The sequence below is a fragment of the Protopterus annectens genome, chromosome 2.part2 (genome assembly GCF_019279795.1).
Source record: "Protopterus annectens isolate FY-2018-M chromosome 2.part2, PAN1.0, whole genome shotgun sequence".
Classification (NCBI taxonomy): domain Eukaryota; kingdom Metazoa; phylum Chordata; order Ceratodontiformes; family Protopteridae; genus Protopterus; species Protopterus annectens.
Genome location: NC_056730.1, coordinates 1085204848 through 1085221040, shown reverse-complemented (window position 1 = coordinate 1085221040; position 16193 = coordinate 1085204848).

The following is a 16193-nucleotide window of genomic DNA, read 5'->3' as shown; positions in this document are numbered from 1 at the left end:
ACTTAAACTTAAATTGATAGACTGACTACCACACTCATACATGTTAACACTCTGGCTGTTCTCTCAAAATGGCAGTGCTGCCTGCATGTGCTCAGTATTTATATGCACGTGCTACATCTGGAAATGCTTCTTAAAGGTACATACACACGCTCTGCTCTACAGATATATCTTAGAGGCATGAAACTGAGAGATGTCATTTTCCCATTTTACTGCTTGAATATTGATTATCAATTAATGTCGATATTCAATGTATTTATTCCAATGAATATGCAATACACTAACAACTATTTTGGCACCATTCATTTAAACTTCAGTGACCATACATTCTATAGAAAATGCTATATTTTACATTGTAAGGATAATTAAAATGTTTATTTGTATTTTAATTATCATAGGTGTTTTTCTTGCAATACTGATAAACTATGTGATGCTGAATGTGTTATTGGCATTGCATTACACTATTTATATTTGTTCTTTGTGTCTCTAGCTGAAGTCATGTCAAAAAGGTTCCCTTTACTAGACACTTACCTGGCTAACAATCAAACAAATAAATAAATAAACAAACACTGTAATTTATTTAATCAGATTTTTAAAGCAACTTTAGTAAGCAAGAGCCTATATTCTGGGCAGAAGCCTTTTTTGATCAGCATCAGAAATCATGATTTTTATACTGGCAGAATATTTATGTTCCAGGCAGACAAGATAGACAAGGGGGAAAGTGATACTCTTGTTACTTGTATATGCGCATATATTTTACATACTTTGGCTATATCTGTCATTAGTTGTAGTCAATAAATAAGTTCAATTTTTGCAAGAAATTTGATCAGAAAAGTAAAAGAAAGAAAATTAAAGCTATCACATCAATAATCAGATCTGGTCGAGTGCCAAGCAAAATATGCTTGAGTGCCACATTTAGGCTGAGATGCCAAGGGCTGTGTATGTATGTGTTTTCTCAACTAGCACTATGTCTTCCTATAAAATCATTAGCACTATGCATAAGTCACTGTATCAGTTATCTGTTATGGTTCGTGTAACAACCTACGGTCTCATATAAAATCATTAACACAATGCATAACTCACTGCATCAATTATCTGTTACAGTTTATGTAACAACCTACAGTCATGTACTTGGGCCTAATAATAACATTTCTGGATGTAGAGTATACTGTTAAGAAATGCAGATGAGTTTATGATAAGACACATTAGGTGGCACTTTTAGGTGCTAATTTGCTCCAATCAGCTATCATATAAGGTTTAAGATATGGTGGGATATATCTATCAAGATGAAATGAGATTTAGAATGAGGATTGATAAGCTGCAGTTTCCCATCACCGATTTTGACTTAATTATATTAATAAATGACAAAACAAAATCAAGAGTTGGGTGTGTGATGGATCACACATTATTTGTTTTCTGTGATGTGCATGTTTTCTGATCCGCAGATCTTCTGCATACTTCAGTAGGAGGTCTGGACATTACTTTGCCATATCTAGAAGATGTGCTTCCTTTCATTACATAAGTCAGACAGGAATTTCTCCAATTTTCTTTCCTTTAAAATAAGTTGGACTCTTGCTCCATATAGTTCAGATAACCCCTGTGGTCAGGGCAGTTAATTTCTACAGAATAATTAGCAGTATTCGTGTGTAATTTCAGCACCTCAGAGAAATGTTCACACTTAAATTGAAATCATACCTTGAAGAGTAAAATAGTTTCACATTATGCATTATTAACTTGTTTTGCATATGTTGTCTTTCCCACCTTTTTATCATTAAGGAAGCTAATACTACCAAACAAAAACAATGATTAATGCATTCTTGCAACATATATATTATGACTTATTTGATTTATGCTTGCCTTGAGTAAGACCATTGGACACAAGTGGCCATTTTCAGAGGTGACCCAGGAGTATTGCCTGTTAAGTGAATTGTTCAGAGTCACACAGTACATTAATGGAATCAAACCCTGTACCCTGACTACATAAAATACCCTGTTAAAGCTGCAATTCTTAATTTCCTGTGCAATTAGCCAAAGATAGTCAGCTGATCATATTCAGACTTACTTAAATATTTCACTAAGAGTTCAATTAAACTCATTCCTTTAGTAGTTTCTGTATATGTTTCAGTGTTAGTTCAGACTTCTAATAGTCTTTGTTTACTTTTGCTTTTTTGTAGAGACCTTATTCTTTGTTCTAACAAGGCTTATATTCCAGTATGATTAATGTGAATGCCTGATCTTGAATGACTTTGCTTGATTTCTCATAACATAGTCTTCATAGTTTTCTAAACATAAATCCCTTGTTTCTTCCTTCATTCTTTGCTTCGGGTTCTGCTGCACAAAAATTGACACTTCTTCTCTGCTTTTACCTTTGAGAAAAGCATTAGTTTGCTTCAGCTTTGCTAAAGCTACATTCTTTTACTGCAAACTTTTCTGGTACTTTTTGTCATTACCTAATAATATACTCACTTTGTGTTATTTTTCAGATGCTTTTCTAGTACAACTGCTACCTTCTGTTCTCCCACCTGCATAAGATGTACCTGGGATTTCAATAAACTATTTTTAGGCTTTGCACGAAGCCTACACGGAGTTTACGTCTTAACGCAATGAACAGCAGCACTGATCACATATTCATGCTGCTCTTCATGCTTACATGAATGCAAGCATGGTTCCATGGCCAGCAACAGTGCTGCTGCTCCGAAACCATGCAGAGCAATGTGACCACAGAAACACGAAGCATTCAATTGTGCCTATGAGCAATCCTGCCTGGTGCTATTGTGCAGACAGCCATAATGACTACCAGGGCTGAAAATACTGCAATAATAGCAGTAATAACACAGGGGAAAACAGTGGCCTGAGTGCAGTGTACACAACTACAATTATTTGTAGAATGAAATAATGGAGGGGCTAACAGCATGGGCAAATACAAGGAAACATACACTAGGCAGGGAAAGTGTGCTGTTGTAAATGGGCACAGACATGAAAGATAGGAATGAAGCCACCTCAAGCAGTAGACCCGTAATTAGTGGTGTACCCTAGGGATTGGTCTTGGAGCCTCTGTTGTTTGGGATATACTTTTCTGAGGTGTAGACCAAAAACCAGTAGGCTATAACTGACCAAGTTTGCAGATGACTGCAAGCTGGGTGTTGTCATCAGTTACCCTAGTGATGTTGACATTCTCCAAGAGGGTCTCACACAAACAAATGACTGGTGCCAGAAACATGGCCTCAAACTGAATGTCAAAAAATGCATCATCATCCCCTTTTGGGGGAGAATAACATTCCCATAAATTATCACATTGATAATAAGGCACTAAGCATGCAATCAGTTGTGAGGGTCTTGGGAATCCAGGTGGATAGCAAACTGACTTTTGACCACCATATTGCCTCTGTTGTATGGAAAGCTTTCTACATGGCCCACCACATTAGGAAGGGTGACTCATCCAGAAACAAGGATGTCATAGCATCCCTGTTGTCTTCCCTTATAAGACCCATTACTGAGTACAATGCCCCTTTTGACATGTATCTCACAAAGCACATGCGGCAGCTGGGGAAACCACAGAGGTTCCTCACCAGGAGAATCCATGGCCTCAAACATCTATCCTACACAGATAAGCTAAAAGCCCTATCCCTCTACTCAGTCTCATACAGACTCCTCAAAGGTGACCTCTGTCTGGCATACAAAGCAATCTCAGACCTCAACTTGATGGGAGTGCTGCATATCTGAAAATTAAGCTCCACTCGAGTAACCTACACATGTGACCTCAACCTGGTCTGTGACATAAATAGGATTTGTTTGTGAGACAGATTTGTATCCCAGAGACTCCCTCTTCTGTGGAATAGACTCCCTTGCCATGTCAAGCAGAGTACCTCACTAACCCTTTTTAAGTGCAACCTAAATAACTGGATGGGGAACAGAAAATATACCCCTGGGAGTCCACCTGTGTCTCTTGTTGGACACGGGCATTGGGTGCTGACTTTTCAGAACATGGGCTAAATTCTTGGCTAGGCTTGTAAGGGCCTCAGGGTTAATAGCCTAATAACTTCATATGATCCTATCATCCTATAAATAAAGAGGAAGAGGGCTAAATATGGCAATGTCTCCAAGATAGGACATGTCAATGTATGTGCACTTCAAAGACAAGTCTGTAGTATAACAGTAAGCCCATAAGTAGATAGCTCAGTACATACTGCTGTTTACACATATTATGTGAGTGCATCATCACACATGATGGTATACATGTGACAGTCACACAAGGTTACCTGTCAATGGAGATGAATGGTTGTGTTATAAACATCACTGACATGCTCACCAGAGAGGACATTCAGCAAGGACAATATATACAATAGGGTAGTGTGCATACTCTGAAGATCTGCAAAATGACTTGCTTGGATATGATTGACATGTCACCATAGCTCTCAAACAGTCAGGGACACATAGCAACAGACTTCTGGACAAATGTAGACAGAAACAGGCGCAGTCATGGACACTCAAAGTATTATGACAATTAATCTGAGGCATTGACAAAACATGTGAGTGTAACTTATTACATATGTTCTACAGGAACAGATGTGTACGACTGTAATGATTGTCATTATTCTATAAGGGAAATTCACCACCCCTTCCCTAAAAATGGCCTCTTTTTGGAGGGGTTAATAGGGACAGTGTTAAAAGTGGAGTTGAAATTATGGCCAATCCTGGCCATTTGAGAGGTTTGCATGACACATAAGCCACAATCCCCAACTGCAAGAATCAAACCCATGCCATCAATGTTGTCACTGTGTATTTACTGGGTGCAGCACAGAAAGACTTATCACACAAGCATCTAGTAGAATACCTTGAAGGGAAGTCTGCACTGTCAAATCCTAATGGGTGTGCATCTCAAACAATAGTTCTGTATGGCCTACCAGATGTGTGGGAGCTCACTGTGACAAATGTGATACACTTGACTAAAGCATCCCTGGCTGACACAGGTATCAGCCATACAGAGAACAACACATACAAACACCACACTATTGTGAGGGGATTCCCTGTATACAGCTTGGTATTGCATGTATCTGACAAATGTAATAGCAATGAATATTGTCAGAAGCATCTACAATTGATGTGTGAATTAAGAAATGATCCATTTCAATGAAAGGTACATCAGTATGTGAGACTGATGGCAATGCATCCACTATGCCCATGTGCACAGAAAGTACAGCAGTGCAAAGTCAAAGTCAAATGTTGTTGATCAAGGTGGCTGTCACTGTAATATTGTGCACATACCAAACAATACATGGAGCACCCTCTATAAGTACATGTCAAACTTCAACACATGTGCCACTTGATCACTGTCCCTCTGACATTGCCAGTGAAAATGTTACACTGTCATGATTTCCTGACATACATCCATATGTGTTCATGCAAACTATCAAGTGGTAATACTGATGTGATATAGTGGTATGTCTGTGATGTAGTACAGTCACACTATAGCTGTAGCTATGCTATAACTGGACCTCTGGCTGTACATCACCTCCAAAAAAAACTTGCATATGAATCACATGCGATGCAGTGGAACTGTTAACACAGTCATACAATTCTACATACTGGGTAAACCAGAAACACAAACCACTAGTAAAAATACGAATTATGAGCCAGGAGACAGAGTACCCAACGATCCTTCCAAATGTAAACAAGTCTTCAGTAAGTAACTGAACCAGAAACCACCAGGTAAACTAAAAGTAAGTCCAAGAACAACATTTAATTAAAGCGCTTTTCATTTGCTCAAATGGGCAAACTTCCTCAGAATAAATTACATTACATCAAAGAACCAGGTTTTATACAATGATTCTAATTAATTGAGTACAATTAAGCACCACAATCATAGTCAATTAACATTTAAAAATACAGGTTTATAAAACCTTAAAAATGCTGGAAATACCAACCTTTACATACGGAACACTAGGCAACATTTTAATTAATAAAACGCCTGTGCAATGGTTAAAAAACCAAACATTGACAAATAGAATTAGGAAGTATGAAAAATTTGGAAATATAAAAAATAACAATGTACTCAAACAATATAATTCTTGCATAATATACTTATCATCTAAAAAGACATAGACATGAAACTGGAAATACTATAAAAAACAAAAAAACTGTCAATATGCACAAATAAGTAATTGAAAACCATAAATTCTATCTTTTGAGGCTAAGAATACTTAATAAACAGGAAATAGAACATGCTTCATTTAAACCAGGGGAATGGTATGATTCCAACCTGATCTGCCACTGAAGTTCAAGTACTAACAATTTTAATGCAGTAGGACCCCCTCTAGTGTCACAGAGCACCTGATCAATCCCAATGAATTTGAACTGGTGAGTAGGGTGGTCTAAAATGTGTTTGGCAAGTGCATTGGTGGCCTTAAGCTTTCTAATGGCATACTGGTGCTCATAAATACGTTCTCTGAACCTTTGTTCAGTTTTCCCTACATAGTGGGCTGGGCAGTTTTGACATTGTGATAAATATACCAGCATCTTAGAGTTGCAGGTAAGCCTATGCTTAAGTTTAAATTCGTACTTACTGACTGTAAACCTATTAGATTCTATTATAAATTTACAGTAATTGCAGTTATGACATTTAAACATCCCAGGACATCTAGCTGGAGGTGGTTTCATCTCAAACCATGATTTGAGGTTCCTAGCCTTCTTGTATGGCACTGTCGGAGATGGTCCTAATTTCAGTGACACCACTGGATCTGCAATGAACAAGTGCCAGTTTTTCTTAACAATGGACCACAGGGTAGCACTGTCTACTGCAAAGGTAGTGATGAACCTAGGAAGATCTAACACATCTACCCTATTCTCATTTGCGTTAACCTGACTGTTCAAATGGTTGATTGGTGTTATACAAACACCACTTTTCCACACTTGCAGTAATGGTACATAGATATTGAGACTCCTTTTCGTAGAAATTTCACCTATAAATTCCTCAACTAGACCAATAGGGTAACCTCTACTCAGGAACATCCTTTTAAGTTTATTACATTCCTTGTCATATTCATCATCCCTACTGACAATTCTGGCAGCTCTAACCAACTGACCTTTAACAACAGCACGTTTCTGTGTAAACGGGTGACAACTAGTGAAATGCAACAAAGTGTTGGAGTGGGTGGATTTCCTATGAATCCTTGATGTGAAACAAGAAGCATTCAAGTCCTTGGCCAACAAGATGTCAAGATAGGCTATCTGGTTGTCACTAAAGGTCGAGGTAAACACCAGAAAGTCAGTAGAATGATTCAGGAAATCTACAAATGAGGCAGCTTGTGCTTCATTTCCATTGAACAGAATAAAAATGTCGTCAAGGTAACGAGTATAGTACACCAAATGATTTGAAAACAGTGGATGATTGAATATGAATTGGTGTTCCCAGTGGGCCATAACTAAGTTTGCCACACTGGCACCATATGGTGAACCCATACCAACTCCAACTGTTTGCAGGTAATAGTTATCTCCAAACATGAAAAAATTCCTAGATAATGTTAAATCAAGGAGTTCAATCACTAGTGAAATGTCATAACTGCTGGCTTCTCTGGACCTTAACCTTTCACACACCCACTCAACTGCTATATCTTGAGGGATACAGGTGTATAAATCTTTAACATCCACCGTAAGAAAGTTGAAGTGGTCTTCGTAACTTAATTCATTAATTTTAGAAAGGAAAGTCCACGAGTCTTTACAAATCTGTGTCTCTAGTGGAATATATTTCTGTAGTATGTGGTCAACAACCTTTGCACAAGCATAAGTTGGTGACCTACGACTATCAATCAGGGGACGCATGGGAGGATTTACTACGTTTTTATGTATTTTCGGTATTCCGAAAAAATACGGAATCCTAGGATAGGAAGTTGACATGTAATTGAATAAATCCTGATTAATCCTACCCTCCAGGTACATCTCATCAATATGGTCCTTGATAGTACTATAAGCTTTATTAATCTCATTCTTAGAACTTAATGCATAGGCTGGGGTGTCAAGTATCTGTACCTTCCACTCAGGGTAACAATATTTAGCCTGACATTTCAACTAATTTAAAATCACTTGATATTATTTTACTTAAAATAAAAAAATTAAAGCTTGAAATAGCTTACTTCAATGAGTGTTTAGCCCGAAGAATTGTGCCAAAAGGCTTGAGACATTTCCAGTATCCGACTGGTTTAATAGCAAATTCTGTTTTTCATCAGGAACTGGTCTGTATGTTTGATAGACATGGGTTCGAACTGTTGAATGTGATGATTAAACACTATGCACTACAAATTGAAGATCTTAACCGTGAAGCTACTATACTGGACAGTGCTATTAAATCTGACTTGCTGTTTGAAAGATATAGATTTGACTATGTTAGATTGTTTAGTAGCATTGATGAACATCTAGTAAAACTAAAAACTGTTAAGGTTAAAAAACTTGATAGGGATTCCAAGGCCTATAAGGAAGGGGTTGCTTACCCTAAACCACCCTTAGGACAGACTTGGAGGGGTAACTCTGTACCTCATACTAACACCACTAATTTTAATCAACCTAATGATGTTTCTGCTGGTGTTTCCTGTAATAATAACAACTTGGGTGACACCCAGAATGATGTTTTGGTTTGTAATGACAGTGTACCTTCCTTTGAATTACGTAGGAGTGAGAGGATCCAGAATAGGAATAATTGTAATAATTGCAATAACAACAATCTCCAGGATAATTTTTTAGGAGAGAGACCCAAAGTCCAACGTCAATGGCAGAACCGCTCCAATCAGAGGAGGACCAACCGGTAACACTTACTGCCTTTCAGGCATGTAATTATCATATTGTGCCAGTCGACATTGTTGACAATCCAGTATCCCCTGCCTGGTCGGAAGTTGCTGATTCAGGTTCCGACAATGTACAACATGGACCAACTATTAGCACCAACACATTGGGTGATTTTCAAGTTTATAATTTTTCCAAAACTGATATTTCTATTGATATGGCAGATTTAATGGCGAAGGCTCTTACGTATGTACCCCACCACCAGATGGATTTTGTTAAAGCCATTATTGACATTAAAATCTTCACCAGGAAGCTCAATTTTAAGCTAATGATGGGAGGGGGAGCCTATTTGAACTCTATTAGTCAGTTACACGTACCTAGCACTTTCAATCCTCCACTTCATCCGCTTTTGTCCATTTTTGAGCAGATGTGTGAATTAGACATTAGGAGTCACACTAACAAATTCAAAAATTCCATCTCACGTAATAACTTGGAGGAAATTGAGAGTATTCAAACTCTCCGTGCTAACAATCTACGTATCTGTAAACCTGACAAAGGTGGGGGGGGTGGTGATTTTTGAAAACAACGACTATTATGATCGTATGACGCTGTTACTTGACACCCCAGCCTATGCATTAAGTTCTAAGAATGAGATTAATAAAGCTTATAGGACTATCAAGGACCATATTGATGAGATGTACCTGGAGGGTAGGATTAATCAGGATTTATTCAATTACATGTCAACTTCCTATCCTAGGATTCCGTATTTTTTCGGAATACCGAAAATACATAAAAACGTAGTAAATCCTCCCATGCGTCCCCTGATTGATAGTCGTGGGTCACCAACTTATGCTTGTGCAAAGGTTGTTGACCACATACTACAGAAATATATTCCACTAGAGATACAGATTTGTAAAGACTCGTGGACTTTCCTTTCTAAAATTAATGAATTAAGATACGAAGACCACTTCAACTTTCTTACGGTGGATGTTAAAGATTTATACACCTGTATCCCTCAAGATATAGCAGTTGAGTGGGTGTGTGAAAGGTTAAGGTCCAGAGAAGCCAGCAGTTATGACATTTCACTAGTGATTGAACTCCTTGATTTAACATTATCCAGGAATTTTTTCATGTTTGGAGATAACTATTACCTGCAAACAGTTGGAGTTGGTATGGGTTCACCATATGGTGCCAGTGTGGCAAACTTAGTTATGGCCCACTGGGAACACCAATTCATATTCAATCATCCACTGTTTTCAAATCATTTGGTGTACTATACTCGTTACCTTGACGACATTTTTATTCTGTTCAATGGAAATGAAGCACAAGCTGCCTCATTTGTAGATTTCCTGAATCATTCTACTGACTTTCTGGTGTTCACCTCGACCTTTAGTGACAACCAGATAGCCTATCTTGACATCTTGTTGGCCAAGGACTTGAATGCTTCTTGTTTCACATCAAGGATTCATAGGAAATCCACCCACTCCAACACTTTGTTGCATTTCACTAGTTGTCACCTGTTTACACAGAAACGTGCTGTTGTTAAAGGTCAGTTGGTTAGAACTGCCAGAATTGTCAGTAGGGATGATGAATATGACGAGGAATGTAATAAACTTAAAAGGATGTTCCTGAGTAGAGGTTACCCTATTGGTCTAATTGAGGAACTTATAGGTGAAATTTCTACGAAAAGGAGTCTCAATATCTATGTACCATTACTGCAAGTGAGGAAAAGTGGTGTTTGTATAACACCAATCAACCATTTGAACAGTCAGGTTAACGCAAATGAGAATAGGGTAGATGTGTTAGATCTTCCTAGGTTCATCACTACCTTTGCAGTAGACAGTGCTACCCTGTGGTCCATTGTTAAGAAAAACTGGCACTTGTTCATTGCAGATCCAGTGGTGTCACTGAAATTAGGACCATCTCCGACAGTGACATACAAGAAGGCTAGGAACCTCAAATCATGGTTTGAGATGAAACCACCTCCAGCTAGATGCCCTGGGATGTTTAAATGTCATAACTGCAATTACTGTAAATGTATAATAGAATCTAATAGGTTTACAGTCAGTAAGTACGAATTTAAACTTAAGCATAGGCTTACCTGCAACTCTAAGATGCTGGTATATTTATCACAATGTCAAAACTGCCCAGCCCACTATGTAGGGAAAACTGAACGAAGGTTCAGAGAACGTATTTATGAGCACCAGTACGCCATTAGAAAGCTTAAGGCCACCAATGCACTTGCCAAACACATTTTAGACCACCCTACTCACCAGTTCAAATTCATTGGGATTGATCAGGTGCTCTGTGACACTAGAGGGGGTCCTACTGCATTAAAATTGTTAGTACTTGAACTTCAGTGGCAGATCAGGTTGGAATCATACCATTCCCCAGGTTTAAATGAAGCATGTTCTGTTTCCTGTTTATTAAGTATTCTTAGCCTCAAAAGATAGAATTTATGGTTTTCAATTACTTATTTGTGCATATTGACAGGTTTTTTGTTTTTTATAGTATTTCCAGTTTCATGTCTATGTCTTTTTAGATGATAAGTATATTATGCAAGAATTATATTGTTTGAGTACATTGTTATTTTTTATATTTCCTAATTTTTCATATTTCCTAATTCTATTTGTCAACGTTTGGTTTTTTAACCATTGCACAGGCGTTTTATTAATTAAAATGTTGCCTAGTGTTCAGTATGTAAAGGTTGGTATTTCCAGCATTTTTAAGGTTTTATAAACCTGTATTTTAAAATGTTAATTGACTATGATTGTGGTGCTTAATTGTACTCAATTAATTAGAATCATTGTATAAAACCTGGTTCTTTGATGTAATGTAATTTATTCTGAGGAAGTTTGCCCATTTGAGCAAACGAAAAGCGCTTTAATTAAATGTTGTTCTTGGACTTACTTTTAGTTTACCTGGTTGTTTCTGGTTCAGTTACTTACTGAATACAATTCTACATATTTCACGTGATTTCATCAGCTGCACATCATATGCCTATATGCTTATCAGTGGAAATGTGTGGGAGCAGGCCCTGATACTATATATGAACACATTAGGAATGAGGTGGATGCAGTTCATGCAGAATGGCTAATGACACAAATGCTGACAGTCACACAATGATGCTGGGAAACACCTGTAAAATCCTTGTGAACAGCAGCACAATACAGCAAACAATGAATTCCCCAAGGCTGCAAGTGAATCCCAACATGTCATATCTTTGTGTATATAGCAGCATTATAACATGTGGATGAATCCAGGCGTATGTGCCCAAGTAATCAGTATGCTGTAATATTGCTGTATGCCAGATAACATTTCCAGATACTTGGTATACACATGCACACCTGTACCATACTGAATCTGCCACTGTGATGGTTGCATGACAGCTATGTAGAATGTTGATATACTGCTGCATAAGAACACATGCCTAAGTAAGGCAACAATATATATAGTATCATCCCATGTCCGCAGTCCTCAGGAGGGATATTACTACAAATGTTATGGAAGGAACATATAACCAAATATCAACAGCAGCCATCAATACAGTGGCTCAAAATCACAGATTAGAATACACTGTTGTAGGGCTACAGTACATACACACCTCAACATAGTACATGTGGATGACAACAGCATTGACATGTGCAATGTTCATAGGGTCATAGGGCATTACTAGGCTAACGGCCAAGGACACATAAAATCCTAGCCATTATTATGCCATTTAAACCCAAATCATTATTGGCGTATGTGCATATGTGTGTATGTGTTTGATTTTATTACAGCCAGCCTCTGTCTATTTGTGACATGTGCAAAACCCCATGACAGAATTAGCAATCACACATCCAGTGGTCTGGAGATGTCTTGCAGAGGGCAATGGAGGAGCTCTGCTTCATGATGTGTATATGTATCTTTGAAATGATGACATCCTCATTGTTTAGTAGAAAGAATGTTATTTTGCCTGTCTGAGTCACTCCAACCTCTCAGCATGTGCCTCCCTGTTTGCCAAGATTTCATCTGCAGCTGTAAGATAGAGAATGGGAGAAGAAGAGACATGAAAGCATTATGCATCCAGTCTTGGCTATCTACATCGTTCCATATCATTTCAAGTTGCTTGATCTGTATACTTACACAACTGAGGGATGTCAGCAGTTCAAAACTCCAGCCAGTTGTTGAGCTGTGCCTGTTTGCACATCTTCAGGCCACTGAAGTGGTGCCTACACTGCTCCCTAGTGCATGGTATGCCAGTCACATTAGAGGCAGCATTGGCTAGGCTGTTCCAAGTCTCAGCCTTGTACTAAGACCCATTATAGTTCCCCTACAGCAGCCTATGGCTGTAGCACTTCACAAGGAGTGCAACAAATATTTCTGACAGCTCCATACCCCACCTCTGTGCCCTGAATTTGGCACCATCCTTTCCATTTCCTGCTATACCTGCAAAGATCCTCCAACAACAATTGCAATAGTTTCCTGCCAATTTGTGACATCACCTTGCATGACCAGTGCACAAATGCACACAACCATGCCAACCACATTTGTCCAATGGTAAGCAAAGAAAAACGCAATGAAACAAAGATGAATGAGGTTTATGAAACAGCAATGACAATGTAATATCTGCCATTGATTTATGGCATGTGCTAGTCACACTTTGTCCAATAGTCAACACTGAAATGCTAAATGATTTGGCTTTTAAGCCATGACTTTGGAGGGATCAATGAGATGACTTGGCACATATTTGTGAGGACTTACATGCTGTTAAAAGTAATTTGTACAAGGAGGGATTAAACTTTTGTGAAAGGGAATACATACATTTCCACAAAGGTGATTATTCCTTATTGCCACAAAGAAGTGTTTGCCAACCATGGTCATTACAGGTATACAGTTTAAAAAGTGACTGGTGCTATCCTTCAATTAAGTCAGTATGTGTGTGACATTACAAGGCTCTGGCTTATGTATTCTCAGGTGTGATGCAGGACTAATGTCTGACAATATACTGGAAATGGCTAGACTTGCATGACTTTAGTAATAGAGTTTGGAGTTATGATACATACCTCCATAATACGTTCTGTTTTACAGTTATACTTGGGTTATGGAAGGGGTGTAGATGCTTTTCAGTAAACTATATTGTCCAGCAGAGATATGTAACTGCATTTTTATTACATAATCATCACTGTCATGCTAAAATCAGTTACACACAATAATACACATGACACCTACAAAAGTATGGGTGTACGAGCAGTAATGATACCTTTCTGTCAAACTGATATACACACCTGTTGGTATGCATTATTATCTTTATATTCAAAGTTTTATGTAAAATTAGAGTGGGACATCTTTACTAAAAAATGAGTTGTGCTGGATTTGAGCCCTGGCTCACCTGTGTTCTGACAATAAACTCACTGCAATTATACCTTTACACATTTATACCTTTCTGTCAAACTGATATACACACCTATTGGTATGCAGTATTATCTTTATATTCAAAGTTTTATGTAAAATTAGAGTGGGACATCTTTACTAAAAAATGGGTTGTGCTGGATTTGAACCCTGGCTCACCTGTGTTCTGACAATAAACTCACTGCAATTATACCTGGTGCTACAGGGAAAGCTATGGAGCAGGTATATTTTCCACACTCAGTACAGTCCAGAGTGCTGACAGATGTGCCTTGCCACTAAGGTTGTTTGTGCAAAGGAATGTGAACCAAATTAATTTTTTTTTTGCTTTTTTTATTTAAATAGTGAACAGGGTTTGCACATAGGTAGGCAACACACAAATGTAAAAGGCAATAGCAATGATATATTTCTTCTTTAAATACTCACTATGACCCTTCCTCAATAGAAATAACTACTGTGGAACTCCAACCCCACTTTACCTATGTTCTCATCTTTTAGTTCAACATATTTACGCATTGTGCCACAGAGACAGTCGGATAATAGGTGCAATTTCTGCAGCCATTACTAGCCATGTTACTGACTGCTGCACAATGCTGCTAAGCATGTTTGCACTTTGTAAGGTGACTGAGATTACATTTTCACTTTTTAAACAGCTAACCATGTTTGCGCTATGCCATGCCCTATGCACCTGGTAAAAAGGGAAACAAAGGTCAAACAATTAGACAGCTCTGGATTTGAACTATCAGACTACTGCACTTAACACAGCACAGTTGTAGTGCATTATCTCTGTTTGCCACAGACACAGCTTTGCAACACCTATCAAATAATGTGCATACAAGCAATTCACATTTCATATCCAGTATTAAACAGATCATACATTTGGACATTCTCAGTTGATTGTAAATGTGTAGATACCATATTTAGTGGAATAAGTGATCACACAATATTTATGAATATGTTTGCAAATTTGCAGCTCTGCCATCTCTTTGTATTCTGGAAATCATTCTGTTATCTCTGCTTTACTATCACATATGCAATCTCTAGTGCATATTTTCTTATATTTCTTTCAAGGTTCAATACAGATGCATAACAGCCAACAACAGTTTTCAGTAAAGGCAGGAAACTGTGCCATTATGCCAAGGTAATATACATGTGAGATGTTTGGTTTTGTTTAAAAGCTCACTCCAGTAAGTTCTACACTTTGTAAGTGTATCCTCACTGACACATCCACTTTATAACTGTGTTTTGCTTCAATCAGAGTAATCATTGACAGTTGGAAGTCATTAGCACCTAACAAAGCTGTAGAGGCTACACTATGTTTACATGTGCAACATGAAGTCAAAAGTTTGGTATTCAGCAAGTCTAAGGAGTTCACACCCCATTTGCATCTTCCGATTGTTTAGAGGGCTGAATCTACACTACACTGAAAGCTAACTGTGTAGCTAGTGAACTGGAAGTGAAAGAGACTGTTATCAATCATGCTTGCTGCTCCACTTGCTAGAATGTAGGAATAAGTAGACTTTTTGGACTACTTTTTCTCTAGATGTCAGTCATGTCAGATATTGATGGCATTGCTGGACAATTTACACGCATTCTACTTAGCTACATTTACAAGTACCAGTTAGGCAGGTATCTGCCATTCATTCATATTCTTACATATGTATTTTTCTATTACAGTTTCAACACTTACCCTAACAGTCCTTCAGTTAAAGCTGTTGTCATTCTGGGCTGACTTTCTCTGATGCTACCAGTACACAGCCATTATATTGGTAAGTAAAGTTTGCAAGCATTGCCTGGCATCAAGTTTACTCAATGTATGTGCATTGGATGAAAGGTGTACTCCTTAGATGATGAGCATGTGTCATATTTGTTACCTCTTGGCCAGGGCAGGGGCATATTGTGCATGCCTATGTCTACTTACATGCACAGCAGCTGGGGGTTCCCCCTCTGACTTCTCACCTGCAGTATGTGTGAATGTAGTGACTTTACCAGTGGTGCTGGAATGCTTGCTCCTAGCCCTCGGTGTTCCTGCT